This window comes from Adiantum capillus-veneris, chromosome 17 (genome assembly GCF_014529385.1).
Source record: "Adiantum capillus-veneris isolate H3 chromosome 17, ASM1452938v2, whole genome shotgun sequence".
In the NCBI taxonomy this organism is placed as follows: domain Eukaryota; kingdom Viridiplantae; phylum Streptophyta; class Polypodiopsida; order Polypodiales; family Pteridaceae; genus Adiantum; species Adiantum capillus-veneris.
In genome coordinates this window covers 26,631,119-26,656,651 of record NC_140947.1, presented here as the reverse complement: position 1 = coordinate 26,656,651, position 25,533 = coordinate 26,631,119, and positions in this window count along the sequence as shown.

Genomic DNA, 25,533 nt, shown 5'->3' with positions numbered 1-25,533 from the left:
TCAATGTAACAACTAGTAAATTGGCAGATCCCTTCAACAACAAATGTGTCCTCTTGCTCGGTGATCTTGCCCAACTACCCCCAGTTTGTAGTCACGCACGTGAGCTTTGTAACACATGCCATATCACAAGCTCGGTCCACTGGCTACATGCAACTTTGTATAAGATGTCATGCTCTATAAGACATGCAACGGACCCTGAATTTCTTCAATTCTTCACCATTTTTCGTGAAAGAAAACCAATTGTAGATAAGATCAATTGTACCTTGGGTGCATGTATTATAGATGAAGCGCATGTGTATGTCACATCACAGACGTCCAATACTAAAACAACCTTGCCTTGAATAAATTTTACAATCAAACTGACATTACAAAACTTGAAATGAAGATGAATGCGGGTAACATAAATGTCCTTGAAAATATCACTGAAAATATTGACTTGACAATCAGTGTGGCAAATGGTGTAACATGCATTGCCGATGCCATAACACAGAATGTGAAGTTACATGTATCATTGTCCTCATTCATTGTACTGGGAATAACTACAAAAGAAGAAAGGCAACACACAAACAACTATAAAAGAAGAAAGGCAAAACACACTCAAAATCCACCTTCAAAAATGCGAGCCAACGTGCTGTGCTAGCAACCATTCAATGAAAAATTTCATCTGTAATACAACCTCGCTTGGATATAATCTCAACTATAACCACTCCTATAATCTCTAATAATTGATCCCATAAACATTATAGCATTTTTTGAGTGTATATCCCTTTCATGCAATGCCACCCTTCCCAAATTAGTCTTGCTTTTGTTCCCTTTAGTCATGCTAGTTGCTAAAAGTCAATTTGCATATTTCATGTTATATTCTATAGATATTATATAGCAAGGCCCACCAAGCAAGACTAGTTGTTGGTCATTGTAGCTTTGCTACAATGGAACCCCTAGCATTTGGCACGGTTTTTGAGGATCGATGGCCTACACTAGTGTAATTATGGCATAATCGAATAGGTTTTCTCACTAATTTCACTTGTGTGTTTATGGTTTTGTGGATTTTGGATGTGTGTGCATGAAACAATGTGTTCAATTTCCCCTGATTTGATACCATATCTTGCTAATTGTGTGCCTGCACACTCTAATTTCACACTAAGCCCTTGCTAATTGCACTGATTTGTGCTAACTTATACAAAATTTTTCTACTAATTGGACTAACATTAACCCAATTCCATGTGATCACAACAAAAGATCTAACAAATAACATGATATTGCGAATGCCATTGGCCCAGAAGATTTTAGAGATACATTAGGAAGAGAATGGGGTCTAGGAGGGCCTCTTTATTTGGAAGTTTAAGGAAGTCAAACCTTTAGTATTAAGAAAGTAATCAAAGGATAGCTTTTGAATTCAAACATGCAAAATGGCTAGTTTATTTGAATTCAAAGTTTCCCCTCAAATGGAATTTAAAATCTTGCAGGTAAAACCATATCATGTAGCATATCTATGGAAAGAGCTCGACGTGTAGATTGCAGATCTATGATCTCCGCTCAAATCGAAGATCAAATGTGGGAATTATGGAAGCCCAAAAATCATAAAAATTTCCACCTTCTTTTTGGGGGAAAGTGCATCCTTTGACCACTCTTACACATCTCTTACACACCCACCATTCTTGCACACATGGCATACACCTATTCGTCAAAATGCTAATCACCTCCATACGCACATGGCAAATAAAGAGGCCCTCCTACACTCCATCCTCTTCCTAATGCAAAGTTCAAGAAATATGAAGTTGTTACAGACAACAAAGAATGAAGACCAAGAATGGTCACCTGTGGAAGACAACACAAAGTGCACAAGTACAATTTAAATGGAGACCGATAATAAAGCAAAGTTCATTAAAAAAGATCAAGCAATAACAAGTGCAATTCAAAAAAAACGAGCAACCATGAAAGCTGTTGAGAAGAAAACGCCATCAAATCTAGAAGCTAAGAAGATTGAGGTTGCAAACAACCAAGAAGAGAAAATAAGTCCAAAGATCCAGACATTGCCAATTGAATCAACAGATAGAATTCCTAGTGGAACTCAAAGTCTCAAGTCACCTTCAATAGAGACTTGGCTAAAGCAAGAAGAAACCACAACAAACGAAGGACAAGGATCTTCAATAGAACCTCCAATGAGAATAGCTATAGTTCTCAGTTTTGTAAATGGAGCAAGTGTCAGATGCAATGCTCTATTGGGGATAAAGAAGCAAAGTGCAATATGGTTGTAGATAACATCCAAAAGATCCTCCAGATCACTTTAGGTAAACAAGACAGTAAAGCAATGCTAGATATGGGTGTGAGTCAAGAAGGATTGGTTGTTACTCTTAGCATCCAAAAGAATGAAGAGCAGGTAAAGTTTCAAGTAAAGCATTCAAAGGACATTCTTGAAGATGTCATTCTGGGACTTCAGTGAATAGACCAGCACAAGGCCTAAAAAGAAGATACAATGCTATTGCTCTACTTTCCAAATGGTAGCAAGCAATTGATACAAGTACCATTAATTCTAGATTCAGATTTGCAAATGTCCCAAGAATGAAAGAAAAATCTTGCAGACAAAGGTAAAGCTAAAGTGGACCTTTCATTGACTAGCACAAAAGGTGTGACAACATATGCCTCTACATCAAAGAACCCTCATGGATCAGCTTCTTCAAGCAAATTAGGCCATAGGAACATCAAGTCAATTGTTGAACCAAACAAAACCTCTAGGGAGACATCAAAAACACAAAGGTATTTTATCCCAATTACTCAAGAAATCAAATGAACGTCAAGCGAGTGTTTGTTCACAATAGTTTAGTAAAAGGCAATGATCCAGTGTGGATTGAAGACAACAGATCAACACTGATGAAATACAAACAAATGGGACAAATAGCATCACAATGGAGCTTAAAAGAACAGAAGTACTATAGAGGTAATCCACAAATATGGGTACCAAAACCAAAGATCACATCATATGAAGTGAAATCAAGCCCCTCCCAAGAAATAAGGCCCACTACATATCAATCTCAACAATATCCCAAGATATTTAATAAGATCTTCCCACTACATATCAATCTCAACAATATCCCAAGATACCTAAGAAGCAGATGTACAAAAGGACAACATCAAATGCTACTCAAGTCTACCACAATTCTCAACAGGATACCAAAGAGAAATGGATTTCAAGGAATCTTTCTCTTGCACAAAGGTTCTACACAGGCTATACAAAGATTTGGCAACCAATTAATCAATGGCCATCTACAATTGAGACAAAACTGTATGAAGATATCACAATCTCAATACGACCTTCAGCCAGAAAAAATCATCAAGGAAGATACAAAGGTGATAGTAGGATTTGGATTCCCAATTCTTCCAATGCTCCAAGTCAAAAGGGAGATGCCAACAACCAACATAGGCCTACAACAACCTTAAAGGCTCCTTACCAAAAGCTTAACTCGACAACCAAAAAGCCAATGGAGTTTTCAAAGTCAAAGAAGGACAACTCAACAAACAAAGTTACATATTCCAAGATAAAACATGTATGGCAAAAGAAACCTTCAATGCCAACTTGGTCCTTCAATAATCTACTTTTTGAGGATTCAAGCTTACTTTTACCTAAAGAGATGTGTGTAGTAAGCTCAAGAATGTAAAAAGTCAAGTTGCCAAGGTGCAAAAAACACTCTTCGACATAGTCAAAAATTTGGCTATTGAGCCACTAAATGAGCAAAGCATTAGTCCCAAAGCTTCAAGTCATATTAGAGTTACAGTTAAGAGTTGCAGTTATTAGACTTACACTCAAGCTGGAAGAATTGAGCATATCTAAGTCATGTAGCTCATGCTGGATGAGATGAGCATAAGAGTCAAAGTCTATTAGCTTAATCATGGTGGAGTGACGTAGAGTCCAACACTCATGCACAATGCACAGTAAGAGGAGCACACATATCCTCGACAACAAAAACCCTTCTTAAAGGGGTGCCAGCTTATAAATCCATGACATATGCTTTTTTAGCTACACCTTCGTTCTGAAGAACACCTCAAAATCTTTCTTGCACATCATATTTTTTTCAATGCATTTTTTTGTATGCACATAGGATGTCCATCATTGTACATTTTCATTAGACACTCTTATCACTTCCACCTATGCACCTTGAGCGGACTATAACAAGCAAACCAACTTCCCATCATGCTACTCTCACATATTTGGTAACCTTTTATTTCCATATCCATATGCAAATAATCCCTTCGTTACATTTTTAATATTTCCCATGCTAACAAGTACTCCAATAATGCACGTACCCCAAAGGTACTTTTTTCCATTGGGTTTTTTCCCTTTGGTCATCCATGTACTAGACCCTAATTTAGATCCTTGCCATTCTACTTCTCTTGTACATACACCCAATAAATAAACAATAGCCTCACGATTATGTTGCAATGAACAAATGTGACATCTTCTCTCACATCAAAAACAAATTTGGACCAATGAAGATGCTACAATGGAATGAAACTCATCAACAAATTCAATGACAAATGAAGACAGCCCATCAACAACTAATCAAAAACCTTCCTGCCTCCACGGACACTTTTCAACAGTGCCCGAGGACATGCACTAAAATAGGAAGGGGGGAATGTTAATTGAGCCAACTCAATCAAGAAAAGATTTTAAAGGCCAAGACTTACAAAGGCATATCAAAGAAAGATACGAAGAAGCAGTGAAGATTGGAGTTCCAAATTTTTTACATTTTTCCAAAATGGCCGTGTATTGTAATTTTTTGATTTATTTCAGCCATTGTAATATTTGTAACGGGTTATGAGCTCAATGAGAGTTCCAAGCTGTAAGGAATAGGTCAGTTAGTGTGCCTAGGTTGCAAATTCAAAAATTTGTGGAGCCGTAAAGGCCTTGGGTGCCCGAACATTGCATATTTTTACCTTAGGTATATAAGGCAATGGGTAAATGAAATTAGGGTTCTCAACCTCATTTGTAGAGACCACTCTTTGGTGAGATCTCATGAGGTGTGTGTCTATGGAGTCCTTGAGCTCCTCCTTGCTCATGTGACTTGATTAGAGTGTGAATGATCAATAGATCTACGTGTGCGAGCTTGTGATTAGTGTGTTGCATGATATGATTAGTGATGTGTGCGTCTTTGCAACCGTTAGTATGTGTGATTGGGTTGATTTGAGGTGAAGATAAGTGGATGTGGAGATTTCCAAACATCTTGGCTTAGCTCCTCCATATGCTCAGAAGCTCACCTCATAGAGTCACCACCATTCGTGTTGCCATGATTAGCTCACTAATCAGTGAGTGTTTCCATGCCTTAGCTGGGTAGCTCATCCCTCTGGATTGACAATAATTGTTCGTCATCGGAGCTATGCTAGGATGGAACTCCCAACACTCCCAAATACATTTCTAAGAAAGTTGAGTTGCTAGCACGGGGGATTCACTAGTAGTAATAGGAGGACACCACCTGCGTGCAACAAAATTGCCTTTTTAACCCCTACATACGGGACTCTCCTATGTAAAATCTATCCATTTGGCCTTAGACCCCCTATTGTACACTCACGTGATACCATACAGTAACCCTTAGTGAATACCCAGTGGGATCTAGTGAGCCTTGATGGACAAAAGTTGAGCAAAGAAGGAAATATAGTGAACTGAAACGCACATTGAAAGCGGTGTGGATGACTGGAAAGTAAAAATAAAATTTAAACAAAGACGAGTAAAAAAAGACGGATTGAGTGTATCACCCCATTACAAAAAGTACACTATTCAGGATCACAAGATCATTGGTAAGCAACCAATTAGAGAGAAGGCTGAACCAGGAAAATGTTAATTTTGGATTTGAGGATGCTAAAAAGATAGATCTAGTGGAACCAAGGGAAGAGCCCAAGCCTGCTTATATTGCTACGGATCTAGATCCTTATAAAGAGAAGCTTTTGATTCAAACACTCAAAGAGTATAAGAATGTGTTCGCCTCATCTTATAGGGACTTGAAGGGGAACACACAGTTCTTTGCTAAGAAGATCAAGGAAGAGATTGATAAGCTGAAGGATGTTCAGTTCATTTATGAAATCGAGCACATAGATTGGGTATCGCCAAATGTGGTGGTACCTAAGAAGAATGGTAAGTTGAGAATGTGCATAAATCTCAAAAAAGTGAACGTAGTTACTATTCATGACAATTATCCTCTTCCTATTATGGATCACGTCTTGGAACGAGTAGAGGGTAAGCAAAATTATAGCTTGCTAGACGGATATTTGAGTTATAACCAATTGGCTATTAGACCCAAAGATCAACAAAAAATACTTTTGCTACTAAGTGGGGGATTTTTGCATCTCATGTGATGCCTTTTGGGTTGTCAAATGCATCTGTCACCTTCTAGAGACTCATGGCTCATGCTTTTAGAGAATACTTGCGTATATTTTTAGAAATATATATGGATGATTATGTGTGCATTCAATGTTGCATGAAGACCATTTAGAGCATCTAAGAAATTTTTCAAGAAATATCGCACCCATTGGATTTTCCTTAACCCAAAATAAATGTGTTTCTATGGTTAGACAAGTCAAGATCCTAGGACATATTGTATCCGCAAACAAAATATCCACGGATATGGATAATAACAAGGTGATTGTAGACATGCCATGCCCAAAGATAGTGAGAGAGGCTCAATCATTCATATTGTGGATACTACAAGAATTTTATCTACATGTACGCAATCATTGCTAGACCTCTTTATGGCTTGATAGTGACATTTGATTGGATAGAATATTGTGAATAATCATTTCAAAAACTAAAGCAAGCATTGGTATCCACACCCAATCCTTAAAGCACCAAATTGGAATAAGATCTCTCATGTGCATGTTGATGCTCTGCTTTTTCCATTGGATGTATCTTGGCACAACCTGGAGAAGGACCTATGGACTTTCCCATATACTATGCTAGCCTCCACAGTGAATAATGTCGAACAAAATTATGCAACTAATGAACGAGAAGGATTGGGAATGGTTTATGATGTGAAGAAATGCAGGCATTATCTCCTAGCCAACCAATTCATTTTCTTTGTGGATCATCAAGCATTGTTGTATCTCGTCAACAAGCCATGCAACATAGGAAGGATAGTAAGATGGTTCATCATATTACTCAAATTTGATTTCATATTTGTGGTAAAGAAGGGGACTACCCATCAAAGAGCCGATCACATTTCTAAGCTTGTAAATGGAGGGAATCCTAACAAAGTTGAAGATGATTTGCCAGATGTATATCTCTTCAACATCGAGATGATACCTAGATGGAGTGAGAGTATAATCTCAATTTTGATAATAGAGGTTCAGATGTCATACTGAGTTTTTGTATTGAACCCTTCAATATTCCTTTATATGTAAGGGAAACACATCTCACGGATTTTGGATTTGAGGATGCTAAAAAGATAGATCTAGTGGAGCCAAGGGAAGAGACCAAGCCTTCTTATATTGTTACGTAACCAAATGGGTCGATGCCAAAGCTACAAAAAAAAATGATGCGCGCACCACAACACAATTCTTGTACGAAAACGTTTTCACATGGTATGGTTTGCTTGTTGAGATTGTTAGTGATAGGGGAACACATTTCATCAATGAAGTAATTGAGTATTTACTTGATGAGTTTATGGTCATACATAGAAAATCAAGTCCTTATCACCCACAGGCTAATGATCAAGCCAAGAGTACCAACAAAGTCTTGTGCATGATTTTAACCAGGATTGTTAATGATAACAGATTGCATTGGGATCAAAGTTTACAGTCTATTGTTTGGACCTATATGGTTGCATACAGGAATGTTCTAGGGACTACACCTTATAACATGGTGTTTGGACTTAATGTTATTTTATCCATAGAGTTTTTTATTCCAACCTTCCATGTAGCAAAAAAAATTGAATGGAATGGACATGAATGGTCTGGCTATTTGGACAACCTAGGAAATCTAGATATAATTAGGTTAAAATTAGTTTTTGCAATATACGTCCAAAAACAAGGCATGAAGGAGTTTCATGACAAGCATGTGAATTTTAAATCATTTGCTCCAGGAGATTGTGTGCTTGCTTACACAAAGAAATTGAAAAAGCAAGGAATGGGACAATTTATGATTCATTATATATCACCAAGTGGGGCCATTAAGCTTGCTACATTAGATAGACAAGAAATGCCCAATTGAATCACTAGCTGTAGGTTCAAGAAATATCACTTGCCTCTGACTCAAGAGATGATCAAAAGGGCACAAACAACAAAAAATAAGAAAGACAAACATGATTGCAAGATTCAACAGGTATAACAAGAAGCTAGAGAACGGGCAGCAAAGAGAAACCAAATGTTGTTACCATATACATGTGGTAGTGATGTGTGTGAACACACTAGGACCGCCGGGGCATTTTTTCCCTCTTTAGGAGGTTTTTTCCCTCGTGCATTGTATATACGCCCATCACTCTAGGGCTATCTATTTTTTCCATTGCACACTAAGTAACACAATCTCTATTGTGTGCCTTGAGCTTCCTTCGTCTTCTCCAAGCTGTGTGTGTTTCTCTGCAACCCTAATTCCAACAATTGGTATCAGAGTAGGTCACGTCCTCCCGGGCTTAGTCGCCAGCTGCTCCAGCACATGCCTGCTCACTTTCTCCGATTTCAGTGAGCTTTGGCGAGCGTTCGCAAGTCGACAAATATTGTGGGACAGCTCGAAGAGCTGGGTCTGCTCAGAATTTGGATTTGGGCTCATTTCGGCCTCCGTTTCCACTACAGGCAGTACTGCACAGGCTATTTCGTCATTTTGTGCAGAATTTCTGTCAGTGCCATTTTCTGCATAATAGGTGCCTTACAGTCTTCTACGGTTTGTGCTATATAGCACAGGTTGTTCCCGCTCCGTTTCTCCTATTTTCTGGCAGTTTTCACATCAGGTGCAACATTTACCATGGCTGACAACAACAACACAGATGTGTTCAAGATGTTTGCTGCTGAGGATAGGTTGGATGGGGACAACTACCCTATGTGGGCTTATATGATGCAACATGTTCTTGTGTCAAAGGGTGTCTGGAACATTGTGCAGGGCATTGATGTACCTCCTGGTTCTGAGGATGTAGGCGATGTTGAGGATGTTGCAGGTCTTGCTGCAAGGATTGCAGCTGTTAGAGTTGTTTTGCCTACGGCAGAACAAGCTCGTTGGGATGTTAAGGATGCGCAGGCTCATGCATTGATTGCGTTGTCTGTGAAGCGCACCATTGTTCCTCACATCCATTCAGCAAAATCTGCAAAACGGGCTTGGGATATTTTAGAAGGTCTTTATGCAAGCCGCAATGAGGCTGAAATTGCTTTGCTGCGTAAAGAGCTGGAGTTGAAGATTATGCATGAGGAAGATGATAAGGACACTTTCCTTGCTAGTGTCAAGGATATCAATGAGCAGCTTATTTCTGCAGGTGAAGTCATTTCAGACAGTTCCCTTGTGCAGACTGTTCTTGATGCCTTACCAGATTCCTACCAGACTTTTGCTAGTACTTGGAGTCTGATGACCCAAGCAAATCCTGAAGTTGTCAAGTTTGATGCATTATGCACATTGCTGTTGCAAGAGTCACTTTCCAGAAAAAACAGGACTAGGCAGCGTACAGTTGAACAGGCTTTTATTGCTTCTGAAAGAAAGGGTGGTAACAGCAATGCAGCCACTTCTTATGGTTCTGCTGTGAGTGGCAAAAATTATGTTCCTAATGCTTCTTCTGGCAGTACTTTGTTTGGCAATTCTGGTGATAAGGGCAAAAAGAAGATGCATTGCCATTATTGTAAAGCCAATGATCACTTCATCAAGTCGTTTCCTAAGTTGAAGGCCAAAGAGGCTAAGAAGAAAGAGGGTGGTTCCACTGCAAATGCTGGTTCCACTAAAAATGTAGCCATTGTTGAGTCTTCTGTGAAAGGAGACTGTGTTGCTGATGTTGATGCAGAATGCGCTTTTAGCGTAGAGTGCACTTACAATCTTGTTGTCCATGATGCATGCTTGTCAGTTGTTGCAGATTCACATGTGTGGTATTTCGACAGTGGTGCTACAAAGCACATTACCTCACATCGTGAATTGTTTACCTCTCTCGAGTCTGTCCCTCATGGGAATTCAGTCACTTGTGCCAACAACGCCTCTTATCTAGTTCAAGGAGTTGGAAAGATTGTGCTCACTGCTGCTAATGGCAGTTCCTTCACACTTGTTGATGCACTTTATGTACCTGGGATCAAGAAGAATCTCTTATCTGTATCCGCACTTGCTAGACTTGGACTTGTAGTCAAATTTGTGGATGACAGATGTACAGTTCATGATCTCAGCTTTGGTGATGAAATTCTTGCATCTGGGCTTCTGTGCCGTGGGCTGTATAAGCTCACTTTGTATGACAAGTGTGGACAAAATTTTGCAAATGCTGTTGCAGATTAAAAGGCTATTTCAGATGCAAAACTTTGGCATGCACGTTTTGGTCATCTGAATTTTGCCAGTTTGCTGCGTTTGCAGAAATCTGATATGGTTGCTTCTTTGCCGCCTCTTGAAGCACCTGTCAAACATGTTTGTGAAGGCTGTATTTTGGGTAAGATGCAGCGTTCTAAGTTTCCAAAGGATGGTTCAGTTCGGGCCACATGCAGGTTGCACATTGTGCATAGTGATGTTTGTGGGCCCATGCAAACTCCGTCCTTGGGCAATTACCTGTACTTCGTGACTTTCATTGATGATTACTCCAGGCATGCATGGGTATTTCCGCTTACAGAGAAGTCCGAAGTTTTTATGTGCTTCAAACAATTTCTGGCTATGACTCAAACTGTCTCAAAATGTACTATGGGCACCCTCCGTTCCGATCAAGGGGGGGAGTATATGTCTCATGAATTTAATGCATTTCTTGCTAGTCGTGGGATAAAACACCAATGTACAGTGCCTTATACGCCTCAGCAAAATGGTGTTGCTGAGAGGAAAAACAGGTCACTGACGGAAATGGCACGATGTATGGTCAAAAGTCAAGCTTTACCGCATTCTTTTTGGCTTGAGGCCATCATGTGTGCCACTTATGTACTTAACAGGTGTCCTACGAAAGATTTGCAGTCTATTACTCCATATGAAGCATGGCATGATAGAAAGCCTTCTATTGAGCACATGCGTGTTTTTGGCTGTTTGGCATATGCTTTGGTGCCACAAGTGCAGCGCAGAAAATTGGATGATAAGGTTGTCAAATGTATTTTTGTTGGTTATAGTGTTGAAAGCAAAGGTTACAGGTTGTATCATCCGCAAACAAAACGTATTCTGGTGGAAAATTCTGTTCAGCCCTTGCTATCATATACTAGAGACAGTAATGTAAGCTCATAGGACATTTATGACACTTTGTTGCCTCTTTTCAGTGGTGGAAAAACGAATGTAAGTTCCAATGAGGCAAATGTACAGCCTATGGGGGTTTCTGAAAATGTTTTAGATCAGCCTATTACTGATGCAGATGTACATGATGTACTTGATGAGGAAAGGGCTGAAAATGAGCAGGCTAGAGGTATGCCAAAATGGCTGGTGCACACTTTGCGTGACAGTAAATTGGATACACCTTTGTCTAGTCGTACTCGTTCAGGCTCTCGCCATGCATCTTATGCATCAGATTGTTATGCTTTGGTTGTGTCTAGTTTACATGATGTTGAGGAGCCTCTATCTTTTGATGAAGCACAGAATTCAGAAAATTGGATGGCTGCCATGCAATCAGAATATGATGCACTTATAGAAAATGACACATGGACTTTATGTGATTTGCCTCCTGGCAAAAAGGCCATTGGTACGAAGTGGGTTTACAAGTTGAAATGCAAGCCGGATGGTGAGATTGATCGCCATAAGGCTCGACTTGTTGCAAAGGGTTATGCACAGCAAAAAGGCATAGATTATGAAGAGACTTTTTCTCCCACTTGTCGTATGACTACTGTGCGTTTTCTATGTGCATTGGCAGCTCATTTTTGTTGGGATGTACATCAATCAGACATTGTTACTACTTTCTTGAATGGTGACATATTTGAGGAAGTTTATGTAACGCAGCCTCGCAGTTTTGTCATTGTTAACCCTCATGGCACACGGACACCCATCACCTACGACGGACGCGTATTATGTATTTGGTAGAGTCAGGTACCGGGCTTGTCGGTCCAATAGGGAAAGGTAGAGTGATCGCCGATGAGAGGCGCACTTTAACTTGGACATTCAAGGGATTAGTTGGTTAAGCATGGGCGCCCAAGTGTGAATGGGGTGAGCTCCTATAAAAGCCAACTAAACCTAATTTTTACTCATTCTCTCATTTGTGCAATTGAAGAGTGCTCTTGCTCCATCTCCATCTTCTTCTTCTTCACCTCCTTGTGTGTGTGTGTGAGAGAGAGAGAGAGAGGGAGAGTGTGTGTGCGATCGAGCATTACGAAGGCACGACGGCGGCGAAGCGGTTGAGCGCGGCACGACTGCAGCTTCTTCTTCATCGCGGCGAGGAATCCACCACGAAGGCGAGCGTAGAGCGGTGAGTGACACACCCTTTGTTTTCTTGAGCTTGCTAGTTTAGGCTTGTTGTGTGCTTGGAGCCGTTGTGGCTCGCATACGGTGTATTGGCAAGTCCCTTGCTTCGACAGTGCGGCAAGGAGCGCACATTTTTGGCGCCGTTGCCGGGGATATGCCCTACACTAAGCTCGGTTAGCACTTTACGCTTCTTTGTGGTGCAATCTCTATCATAGGAAAGGCAGGGAAGGAGTGTGTGGAAGATTTCTGTTTTTTGCGTTTTCTGCAATTGCTGTCAAATTTCAATTTCTGCTATTGTCTGTGTTTTTTCAATTTCTGCAATTTCTGCATTTTCAAGTTCGGCGTTTTCAATTTCTGCAATTTTCTGCAATTTCTGCGTTTTTTTGCATTTTCTGTCAATTTCTGCAGTTTTCTGCATTTCTGTCAATTTGCTGCAATTTCTGCGTTTTTTCTGCATTTTCTGTCAATTTCTGCAATCTCTGCGTTTTTTCTGCATTTTCTGGCAATTTCTGCAACTTCTGCGTTTTTTTCAATTTCTGCGTTTTTCTGCATCAGAAAAAAAAATTTAAAAAAAAAATTTTGGAAAAAAAAAGTTTTTTGAGAAAAAAAATTTAAAAAAAAATAAAAATATTTGAGAAAAAAAAATAATTTAAAAGGAAAAAAATTCGGAAATTAAAAACGCGAGTGAGTGGGTGGCGATATTTTTCGAAAATAAAAAACGTGACTCTTAAAACGGACGGGCTGGTTTGTATAAAAGATAGATCGGGATCGGGATCATTTTCCCAAGCCCAAGCCCAAGCCCAAGCCCAGGCCTAGGCCCAGGCCCAGGCCTCAGTCCTCTGATATATACTAGACTCACTCTTATATATATACCCTACTCCCTCAAGAGAGAATGAGGGCATGTGGGACAAGTCCTCCACTCTCCTCCTTTCTCTTCCCACTTGCACCCTTAGACTTTCTAGTTTGGGCCTAGTTCCCTACTGGAAATTGACAGTTTTAGGGATTCCGAGGGCATAGAGTAACCAAACGGAGGGCTGTAAAGCACGGCACGACCCTCTGACCGATACGCTCGTTTTGAGCTATCACACGGCCCATTCCACGACACGCTCTAAAAAATCTAGCAAAAAAACAAACAAAAAACACGCTAAAAACTAGTCACAAGGCCTCCTAGAGCAGCTTTTTGACACCTAAGGGTATCAAAAGCACATGCACTTACGCTCTGGGCGGGTGCTAGAACACGAGCATATTGAGGGTGCCTCTGTTCATACGGACACCCATTACCCATCCACGATAAGCTCTAGACCCTCAGCGGGGACACAAGGTAGCACCACCCAAGACCCTAAAATAGCCGCTAGTGATTCCTCCTCCGACTCAGAAATCATGGAAGCATACCTTACCCAAAACACTGAGAGAGAAGGCCATGCACCTCCCGAAGCTCCACAGCCTAGTACTAGTATGTTTAGCCGTTTCATGGAAACATTAGGTAGAGCTACTCGCTCGGAACCTAATGCAAATGAAGCACACGAAGAGGATGGGTTGGACTCTGACACACCTCTACGATACCCCATTGAGTTAAATAGTGCCTATGGAAAAGTGCTATATAACGCCTTATTGGACACGGGTGCTAAATACAATCTGCTATCCTATGGGGTGTGGTGTCAGTTAGGGAAGCCACCTCTATCTGAGAGTATTATCCAAGTCAAGGGTGTCAACAAGAAAAAAACTGCGGTTTTTGGAATCTGGCACACTTCTGTCAGTTATGACAATGGGGTGGTAGCTCAAGACTTTTTGGTCATGCCTACTGGAACTATGGAGGGTAATATAAACCTAGGCCGCACGTGGATGATAGCCACCAAATGCACTATTGATTGGGGGACTGGGGGTGTTACAACGCAAAAACCAACTCTTAGCCCTACCACTCAAGCCATAGTCCCTGAGATATTGCCCAAGGAAATAAAACCCAAGACATTGCATGTCCAGGAGGTTGAACCATACGTCCCCATAGCCCAACTCTCTAGAGCTTCAACTAATGTAGTTGAAAGAAAGCTTGAGACACACAAGAACCATCCTAATATAACAGAGAAAACATACAAGTGGGTCCCTAAAACCTCTGTAGTGAGCATGGTTGATGCAAAAAAACGGAAACCTAGTAAGAACCGTACCACTCACTCCAAGAAATGTAAAGAAACGCTGCGTTGGATTCCTAAACGACTATTGGAAGCCCAAGGATACTATGAAGGAAATGATCAAATCTGGGTGCCCAAACGTAAAGTATACTCTTACCTGTCACCTGGCCCATGTAAACCCAATCCTGTGGCTCCAAAACAAATTGAAAATCGCGGAAAGGAAAAAATCATGGAATGTTACACACCCGTTCTAGAGCTAGTTTGGGTACCAAAGAAAGAACGATTTGTTCCACCTAGCTCAGGAACAGGGAAATCAAATGAAGCTTCTTGCTCTTCATGTAGTTCCTATATGCAAATAGAAGCTTCGACACAACCTCCACCTACCACTGTACATATCCATCCAAGCACGAAAGAGTTTGCACCTTCCGGGGTAAGTTCACCACCTACAACAACGTTGCAAATAAAATCCTGGGAGAGTACCTTACCACCCTTACAACTTGACGAGGCACCTAGGGTAATAGAAAACTACTGGCAAAAATCCTCACCTATTACCAACTGGAACAATTGGTTTCAAAGGGTGACAAGCTCATTTCAAACGGTATGATCTACCCAAGGAAGGGGGGAGTGTTTGCTGACAGTCATCATTCATTTGTTTCCCTCTCAACCTTTTTCCCTGACCTCTCAATCTCCGATCTTAGGGAATGTATATATATAGCCTTATACTCGCAAAAAAACAAAAATAGTAAAGAGCAAGAGCGCCTAGCAATGAGAGAGCACCCTATCAGATCTTACATATAAGTCCAAATTCACCGTGTCAAGTCAAGCAACACACAAAAACAACTCTTATGTTTTAAAGGCCTAACCAAATCTATCTGTCTTGTCAGAAATGGCTACTTCACCAGAGGCATGCACTTCTATTTTTTATGAAAGGTACCCCTTGTCTTTTCAACAAGTGTTCTACGTATGCTACCCTATACTTTCTTGCGAATGGGATTTGATAGAGAGCCTTGCATGTGAGAGAAATTTTGAGGAGTTAGAATGGCTGATACGTCTATGGCTAACTAGTGATCCCTACCCAGTGGCGAATGTGTCTCCAATGGCACATGCTTATTCTTTTGCACAAGATGAGTATCCACGCATCACGAGGTTCTTGATTAGCATGCTTGCACAAGAGGATGATGAAGAGGAACTAATAGAGACCGAGGAAGACTATGGCCTCACGGACAACGATTTTATTTATCTAGATGATGAGGATAGAGGCCTAGCCTTAGGGTGGCCACCCGGTTTATATAATATCCTCTTTCCTTGATTCTAAAAGGGGTGACAGATAGGTAGGTTAGGGGTCTAGATTGTGTTTTGAGTTTGTTTTTTAGGAGTTTTAATTTTTCCCACTGATGTGCCTCCTGGAGGTATTCCTTTTGTTTCCTAGTGTGTACAGGAGCGTGTTGCTATTGATAGGATTTGGACCTTCATGGAACCTTTCTCTCGTTCACACTTCATATCAAGCGCGACCATCAACACAAACAGGTGTTTCTTGTCCATTAGCATTGCCCTTATCTTTTTTGCATCCATGTTTGTCTGCTTTGATTGGGATTGGTAGCATAATATTCAGCGCATTGGCTTAGTATCCAACATTTAATTCAATGCAATCTTTTGTCATAATCACTTGTTTAGGTGTAAAAATCAAGCAGTCCGACTAAGCTAGTTTGACCAAGCTAGGTATTAGGAATCTTCTCTTAATACCATGGGGAATGCCTTCCTAATAAGCAATGGTTACTTAGGTTCTTAATCCGATTTAGGCAGCATTGTATGAAATGTACTAGGGCTTTCTAGTGGGCTTAACCCTATTGACCTTTAGCTTAAGTATTATAAAGGGAGTTTACTAATGTGATGAGCCTGGGGCGTGTAACAGTGTTATATGACCCCCCAAAGTTACAAAATTTAAATGCTGAAAATGAACAAGAAAAAAATCAAAGTGCCACAATGTAAAATTTTAAGCTGGAAGAGAAATCTCGGCTTGATTTGGTACTTCACTCACATGTATTGCCTATGGTACTAGAGCCCTAGAGGTTCCCAGTGTGGGCGCTTTTCCTTGAAAAGCAAAAAACCCAAGGCATACAAAATAAGCACACACATCATAATTGAATCATTGTGAAAAGACCTTGGGGGGTCAAAGAAAAAGTAATCAGTCAGGCGATGATTTCATGAGAAATTCCTTTTATGGTAGCTTAACTACAAGGTTTTCTAGATATAGCCTCTAGTCAGCCCTTGAACATGAATACTTGGCTCTCGCGATTAAACAACTTAATTGACCACAGAAAATTAAGAAGCTTACCCATGGTATTAATATTCGATCTCTAGTGCTTTTCGACCGTCAAATTAGCGACCCCAGACTTGTTTAATTTTTTACCTTTACATCTGTTTATGCATTTGATTACATTGCAATTTAATGTTCATTGCTAACAAATTGTTTGAAATTCTTTGACCAATCAATTTTTCTACCTAAAACTGCATATGCTTTTTAAGAGAATGCCATTACTGTGCCAATGTTGTTTGATTTTGCAGTGACTGAAGAAGGCTAAGGACATTCATCTCAAATGCTCTTCCACCTCGACGAACCAGCTTCAACTCAATAGCTTCCGAGGACGGAATCTACATCAGGAAGGGGGGCATGTTAACCCTCATGGCACACGGACACCCATCACCTACGACGGACGCGTATTATGTATTTGGTAGAGTCAGGTACCGGGCTTGTCGGTCCAATAGGGAAAGGTAGAGTGATCGCCGATGAGAGGCGCACTTTAACTTGGACATTCAAGGGATTAGTTGGTTAAGCATGGGCGCCCAAGTGTGAATGGGGTGAGCTCCTATAAAAGCCAACTAAACCTAATTTTTACTCATTCTCTCATTTGTGCAATTGAAGAGTGCTCTTGCTCCATCTCCATCTTCTTCTTCTTCACCTCCTTGTGTGTGTGTGTGAGAGAGAGAGAGAGAGGGAGAGTGTGTGTGCGATCGAGCATTACGAAGGCACGACGGCGGCGAAGCGGTTGAGCGCGGCACGACTGCAGCTTCTTCTTCATCGCGGCGAGGAATCCACCACGAAGGCGAGCGTAGAGCGGTGAGTGACACACCCTTTGTTTTCTTGAGCTTGCTAGTTTAGGCTTGTTGTGTGCTTGGAGCCGTTGTGGCTCGCATACGGTGTATTGGCAAGTCCCTTGCTTCGACAGTGCGGCAAGGAGCGCACAGTCATAAAAGGACAAGAGGACAAAGTGTGCAAATGTAACAAGGCTTTGTATGGGTTGAAGCAATCTCCTCGTGCTTGGTATGAGAAAGCTGACACTCATTTGGTCAAACAAGGCTTTCGTAACAGTCCAACAGAAAGCACATTGTATGTAAAGCGTGAGGGTGATGTATTTCTCATCGTGGTTCTTTATGTTGATGATTTGCTGATCACTGGACCAAATGAGAGACATATTTCTGAATTTAAGGCTGATTTGAATACTACTTTCAAGATGAAAGATTTGGGGCTGTTGCATCATTATTTGGGCATACAGTTTAAGCAGTGTGATGGTGGTATTGCCTTGTGTCAGAAAAGTTACATAGAGTCATTGCTATGTAAGTTTGGACTTGAGGATTGCAAACCTATTGCCACTCCCATGGAAACAGGTTTGAAGTTGAGTCTACATGATGCTGGCGATCCTGCTGATGTCACTCTTTACCAAACTGTTGTTGGCTGCCTCATTTATGTATGCAACACGAGGCCGGATATTCAGTTTGCAGTCTCACAAGTCAGCAGATTTATGCATAGCCCAGGGTCTAAGCATTGGCAGGCTGTCAAGAGGATTTTCCGCTACCTTAGTGGCACTTTACATCTTGGCTTGTTTTATCCCAAGGGGGGATCATTGCCGCCAGACTTACATGCTTTTTCGGACTCAGATTGGGCTAGTTGTTTTGACATGCGAGTGTCCACAAGTGGTTTTTGTTTCATGCTTGGCAGTTCATGTATATCATGGTTGAGCAAGAAGCAACCTACTGTGGCCACTTCGAGTTGTGAGGCTGAGTACAGGGCAGTCTTCACAGCTACGGTTGAGTGTGTATGGCTCAGACGCCTTATGGCTGATTTGGGTGTTGGACAGGACACTGCCAACACTATCTACACTGACAGTCAGAGCGCATTGGCACTTGCGAGGAACCCAGTTTTTCATGCTTGCACAAAGCACATTGAGGTGCATTACCACTATGTCAGGGAGAGGCTCTCAGCAGGAGAGATCGGCTTGGCTTATGTGCCAACACAGGACAACCTTGCAGATCTTTTCACAAAGGCATTGTCTCGTGAGAAGCTTGAAGCTTTCCGCAAATCTTTGGGCTTACTCCCCTTTGTGGACTGATCCTGTCCTCAAGGCATGGCACTTCCCTTTACTCATGTGCTAGCTCTCGTTCACCGCATCACTCCAGGGGGGATTTGTTACCATATACATGTGGTAGTGATGTGTGTGAACACACTAGGACCGCCGGGGCATTTTTTCCCTCTTTAGGAGGTTTTTTCCCCCGTGCATTGTATATACGCCCATCACTCTAGGGCTATCTATTTTTTCCATTGCACACTAAGTAACACACTCTCTATTGTGTGCCTTGAGCTTCCTTCGTCTTCTCCAAGTTGTGTGTGTTTCTCTGCAACCCTAATTCCAACAAATGTGAGAGGACTTTTAAACGCAAAAGACTATGTGGATTCATTGGCTTACAAGCATTGAGGAAGACAAAGAAAGTCTAAATCCATATATTTATACAGAGCTAGGAGCCAACATGTTACCTATTCATGCATTGGTTTATTCAGGTGTGCATTTGAATACAATTAGTTGGGATCTATATCAGAAAAAGCTAGAGTTGGTCCTGCAACCATTGAAAAGAACATTAAGAGGATTCAATGGGACTGCTAGTACTATCACAGGTTATGTGGAGCTTCTGCTACACATCACAGGATTACCATGTCCCCATAACTTCTTTGTACTACATCAAGACTCCCCTAATAATCATTTAATACTAGGTACACCATGGCAATGCAAATAAAACTTATATGCACTGGTCAAAAAACCAAGTGTATTATACATTTGATCATCATGTGAAATATACCATTTTTGCTTCAATGAAAGGTACCAGGTATATTTTTTAGAATGATACCAAAAATATGAGAAAATTGACCGATAGCTTCAATGCAACAAAGACAAAACAACAGGTACCCTTGGCCATACATGAGACGATAGCTACAGAATCTAATGACATTAACCCGCTTTGTTCAGTACAAGTCATGGAGAACCTCAGGTAGCTACAGAGTCTAATGACATTAACCCGCTTTGTTCAGTACAAGTCATGGAGAACCTCAGGGGGTGCACTATGTAATCATGTTAATATATAACGTGAGTTCAAAAGGAGGGGTTTTAAAATACAAAATTTTTAGGAAATTTAACGGAGATACATTAAAATAAGGGGTTTTTATATTCAATTTTGGAAAAAATTCTTGAAATAAGGGGTCATTTTATTCATTCAAACATGTTAAAAGAGGGATTTTTTTAATACTCCACGAATGCACGTTATATAGGGGGTACTGAATGGTGAACCCCCCAAGTGGAGAACCAACCGACCATTTTGAAGGAACGACCACCTATTACCAAGAGAATACCAAGCACAACATGCTCAAAATCATCAAAAATTCTCGCTCAGGACAAACAACCCAAGAAAATGTGGATACCAAAAAAGACATTTGTTTAAGTCAAACCTGACCACCCTATTCACCCTCTAAGCAGCAGATTTGGTTACCTAAAGGAACTCCCAAAATTGAAAAAAAAATCATTTGGATTCCCAAAGTCCAACTGGAATGTTCATCTCCACAAATACCACCAAGGCGTTCATCCACATCTAAAAGAGAAAATCGGATTGTCACGCAGCTTACGACAATCCCAAAACCAAGGACACTCAAGTGTGGGTACCTAAGAAACCCATTACAGTGTAGAAATTAAAAAATTAAATGTGGATTCAAAACAAAAACATTCACCAAAACCACAACCCACATGGATGTTTCAAAGCCACCACAACACTCTCCAAAGTCAGAACCCACTTCCATGGTGTGGTGGCCCAAACCTCAAACACAAATCCAAGCCAGTAAAGGATAAAACCTTTCAACAATTTTCCAACAAGTTGTTGAATTACAATGCTTACTACATGGTATACATTCTCTAAGGCAAGAACATGTAAACCTTATCATTGAATGCCCTTAAGAATTTTTCTTAAAACCCACCTCTTGCACAACATTACTTTGTCCATGCATTGACCGAGTATGCATACATAGGACCACTCATAAGACCTTGCATAAGGAAATCCCCTTTGATGCTCATGCATATAACACAACCCTGATGACACACTGTCATTTAGGAGAACTCCAACTAGGAGGGGGGAGGCATTCTGAATGTGAACCTATTGATCAAATGAAAAAAGGGCTTTTTTAATTAATTTTTGTGGCATGTGATTTGTTTCCTTTGACAAAAATTTTGATTTTATGTCCTGAGAAGATGAGGTATATCAAAAGTAAGGGAAAATGCAAAAAATGAGCCCTTAGGTGTGTGTAAATATGTATATAATAGTGTTTTTGCTAAAAGTAATAATTGAAAGTGAAGAAATCCATCAAAAAGTGTCAACATTCATGGCACTGTGGTTGAGCTAAGAAAGGACAAGAAGGCATCAGGAGCACACAAGGTCACTCCAATAAAATATGCATGGGTGGTAGTAAAGCGAGGCATCTTCTTTCAAACTATTCTGACTCTAAAAATCCCAGTGAGTTTCCATTATGGAAAAAGGTGTGTGTAGCCACCTACACGGGTATCAAAGTAGCCTTGGACTTAAGCATACTTGTGTGTAGCAGTTTGTTTACGAGTTGTTTAGTCTGCTTGAAAAAAGAAAACATAAGCTCTTAACCTTGAAGTTTGCAATCAATAGTTCATAACCTAAATGGTTGATTCTTGGAGGAAAAAACACATCACATATTACATGGTGGGAAAAACACTTAATCTCTATAGTTGACTTGCTTGTGGCTTTTAACCAAAGTCATTTATATTTATTTGCAACACATACTTTTTGCACATGGTGGATTTTTCCTCAGTATGTATGGTTCCTTGGTCATTTGGAGTAGCCATGTAGTGGAGCGCTCACAATATTAAGCAAAAGCAATCTACTTCAAAAATACACATCATGGAGGTGGGAGGAAAGGGAGTATTGCTCTGCATGAGATGTTCAACTAGCTCTATAGAGTTTTAGCAAGAAGAGAGAGGAAGAAGACTAGAGTCAAAAGTGGTTTAAAATGCAAGATAAAAAGGTGATTAATGTGAGGTGTTCACAATCATATCATACCTTAGTTGTGTAATAGATCCTCTCTAGTAGTGGTTACAAACTAGGCCACGAGACAATAGACAATGGATAGAAAACTAACAAAATTTTGTCAAGTTTATCATCTATGTTGTAAACATGCATAGTAATTTCAAGTGACTTTTTTCCAACAAAATTGTGGTTTCGTGCGCAAAATTTTGTCTTTTTTTTAGTTTTTTATTATTTTTATAAAGTTTTTATTTATTTTCAAAAAAATTAAGCACTATATAATTAAAGCTCATAACTTGAAATTCATTTCTCATTCACACATTCTAGGAGATCCTCTAGGGCATGCACAAGCATGCACTCATATCTTGCACGTCATGGATGACACATAGCACCAAACCACTACACACACCAATGGCACCACAACCACTCATACCATAATAAATCCGCAATTGTTAGTTCATGCTGAATCCATTGCATCAAATACACAACCTTAATCACATATGGAATTTTTGCAGCCTCCATCAAAAGAGAATGAACAACCACAACCCACTTCTAAAGCCTGATAGCCTTCCCAACCATCAAATAGGGACGATTGAAAAACCATTGGGTAGAGCTCATGCTCTAAGTGGATTTTTGGGATAGGAGCTGACACAAGTGTGGCACTTCCATCTTTTCTATTCCTAGCAGCAAGCTAATTCGGATATCATTTTTCGGAGCTTTCATTGTAAAAACATTTATTATTTTGATAAATTGAGAATATTGTAACTCCTACTTTCTAGATGAACATTGTAATTGATGAGCCGGGGCTACAGTATCAACCTGTCTTTAGTTAGAGCTCCCAAATTATTAGTTTTGACCACCAAGAACCTTGGCTAAGGTATAAAAGTCAATTTTTGTAATTTTTTTTATAAGTTTTGGATAATAGAAACACAGCGTGCGCTAACGGTGCTCACTTCTCTCCTTCTCGCGCTTCCTATTCCCTCCCCGGTTGTCACATTGCAGTCACCTTTGTTGTGTTACAACTGCAAGTAAGAGCTCTACGCATTGATGTAAGCATTTCATAGTAATCTGTAGCTTTTGGCATCGTCGACCCGCGGTCTAATTTTGTCATAAGTAGGAATTTAAGCTTTAAAATCAAAACATAAGTATAGGCGGGGTCTTGGGGCATCATTGCTAAGCATTTAGATGCATTCTGGGTCGAAAACAACTAGGTCAAAAACTCACTGCTGTTAATAATCGTGATTTTTGCACTTGACCTAAAGTGAGATTTGAGACCATAATCATGTGTGCTTAGGTCTTATAAACATGTCCTAGAGGTTTCGTAACGTTTGGATGTCATTTGATGCTGTAAAGGATGTGATTTATTTGCCGATGAGGGATTAGCTTTTGGTGATTTCAGTCATTTGAGTGTATCTTGAGTTAGATGCAAGTTGTTTGTTGTTTTCCAAGAGATTGACAACCTTTTATAGCATCTAGCACTAGTCGAGTCAGCTTTGTCCCATGGATTGACAATTTTATTCATGGTTCTCACTATGTCTGCAATAAGATAGGAGTGAGGTTAGACACCCGTCCCACATTTGGTGCCGCTTTCGGGGATTGAAGAGACCTAAACTAGGGAAAACCACGAGCGTCTTGTGAAGTTATCCTTTAACTTCCTCTAGGATCTCCTAGAGTAAAAACTTTCTTTTTAAAACCACATAGCTTAAGATTGTCATCTTTTGCTGTGTAGAGGTAGCTTGGAAGTAGGTTGTACTTGCTAAGTACCTTTAGGATTGTAGGATTGGAGAATTAGATTAAGATTTTGAGAATGATTGATGGACGAGACAAGTCTTAAGATCAAGGCTCAGAAAACCATAAAAAACCAAAAAATGAGTGTTTGTGGACACTTTGCACAACCCCATTGCAGTAGAACCTAGGAGTAGGGTAAGTAGAATCTGAGGTGGAATTCAGAACATTGCTCACTCCAAAGGAATCATCTGTGATCTGTTTATGTAAAGTTGTAGAATTTCAAGTGTACTGCTAGAAATAGCACCAAAAGGCTGTCAGCCACTGAATCCGACTGGAGAGCATGCTTTAAAGTTATATTAACCAGTGGGTAAGCTTAAGGACGCATCGAGGTAAAAATTTCAAGAGTTTGCAAAAACTCAGATTATTTACTTTTTCTTGACATTTTAGGCCAATTAAGTTTTGACTTGACTTAGAGGCTTAAGATAGCTCCTGAAAAGACTATCCAAGGAAAAAGTTCAAAAAAGTGTTCATTTTAGGTGTAAAGTAAATAATCACGATTATTTACTTTCAGCTCAAAAGTGACCAAGGTTAATACCAAAAACTCTATGCATGTGTACAAACAACTTCTGTAAAGGCCCATAGAATTTGGATCACTAAACTAACCAAAAACTGGGTAAAAACTAAATTCTGTACTGACTTTCGAGAGAGTGTAAATTGGAGAAAATTTTGTCCAAACTCAGTGAAACTTGACTCATAAGCTTATATTGATGTGATAAACAAGTGTATATGCTCAGTTGACCAAAAAGATGCAAAAATTTGCCAGTAGTAGTAAATAATCGTAATTATTTATTTATGTCCCATTTTTCAACTTTTTTGGATCAAACCAGCATACCACTAGTTTTAGCATGTTGTATTGAGCCCACAAATCAAATTTGGTAAGATTTGGATCATTGGATTGGAAATTGTGGCCAAATTTGCAAAGTCAGTCTGCAAACACAAAACTGATGACCATTTGAACAGAAATTATCCAAACTTGATGAAACTTAGCTAGGAAGCTTAAGTTAAGCTGCTTAACAGATCTGTGTCAAGATTGTGACAAAAACTTGCAAAAAAATAGCAGGAGTAAATAATTGTGATTATTTACATCTGCTACAAAATTTGATAATTTTGCACATTTGAGTATACCACAGCGTCAAACACATCAAGTAGACATCACAAACCAAATTTGGTGAAATTTGGATCACAAAAGTGAGACTTAAGCCAGATTCTTGAAAACTGAGTCTACGGACACGAAACAGTTGATAACTTGAACAAATTTTGTTCAAACTTGGTGAAAGTTGTCTACAGAACTTAACAAGCTGCATACTTGGAAAATTAAGCCAAAAAGTGCAAAAAACTGAGAAAAGCAAATAATCATGATTATCTACTACTGATACACAAAGACAGACTTTTTGACTTTTGAACTTTTACACTGTTATACCAACATAATACAAGGCCACCGGGCAATTTTGGGTTCAATCAGATCCAAATTAGTACATGTTCACTAATTTTCTAGGTTGCAAATTAGTCCTTTGGCTTTTTGCAAAAGTAGAATCTGAAAGTCTCAACTGCTAACTCACTTAGCTCGATTTGAAGTGATACACATAGACCAGTCACAATAGAATTGTACAGTCTTTGTGAAAGAATAGCTAACTTGATTAAAAATAATACAGAAATCAGGCTACAGATAAGGAATTGAAAGCTTGACAGACGTTGCAATCAAGTCAAGTGGAAGAAGTTGACAACAAGTCAACTTGACGGTAAGTA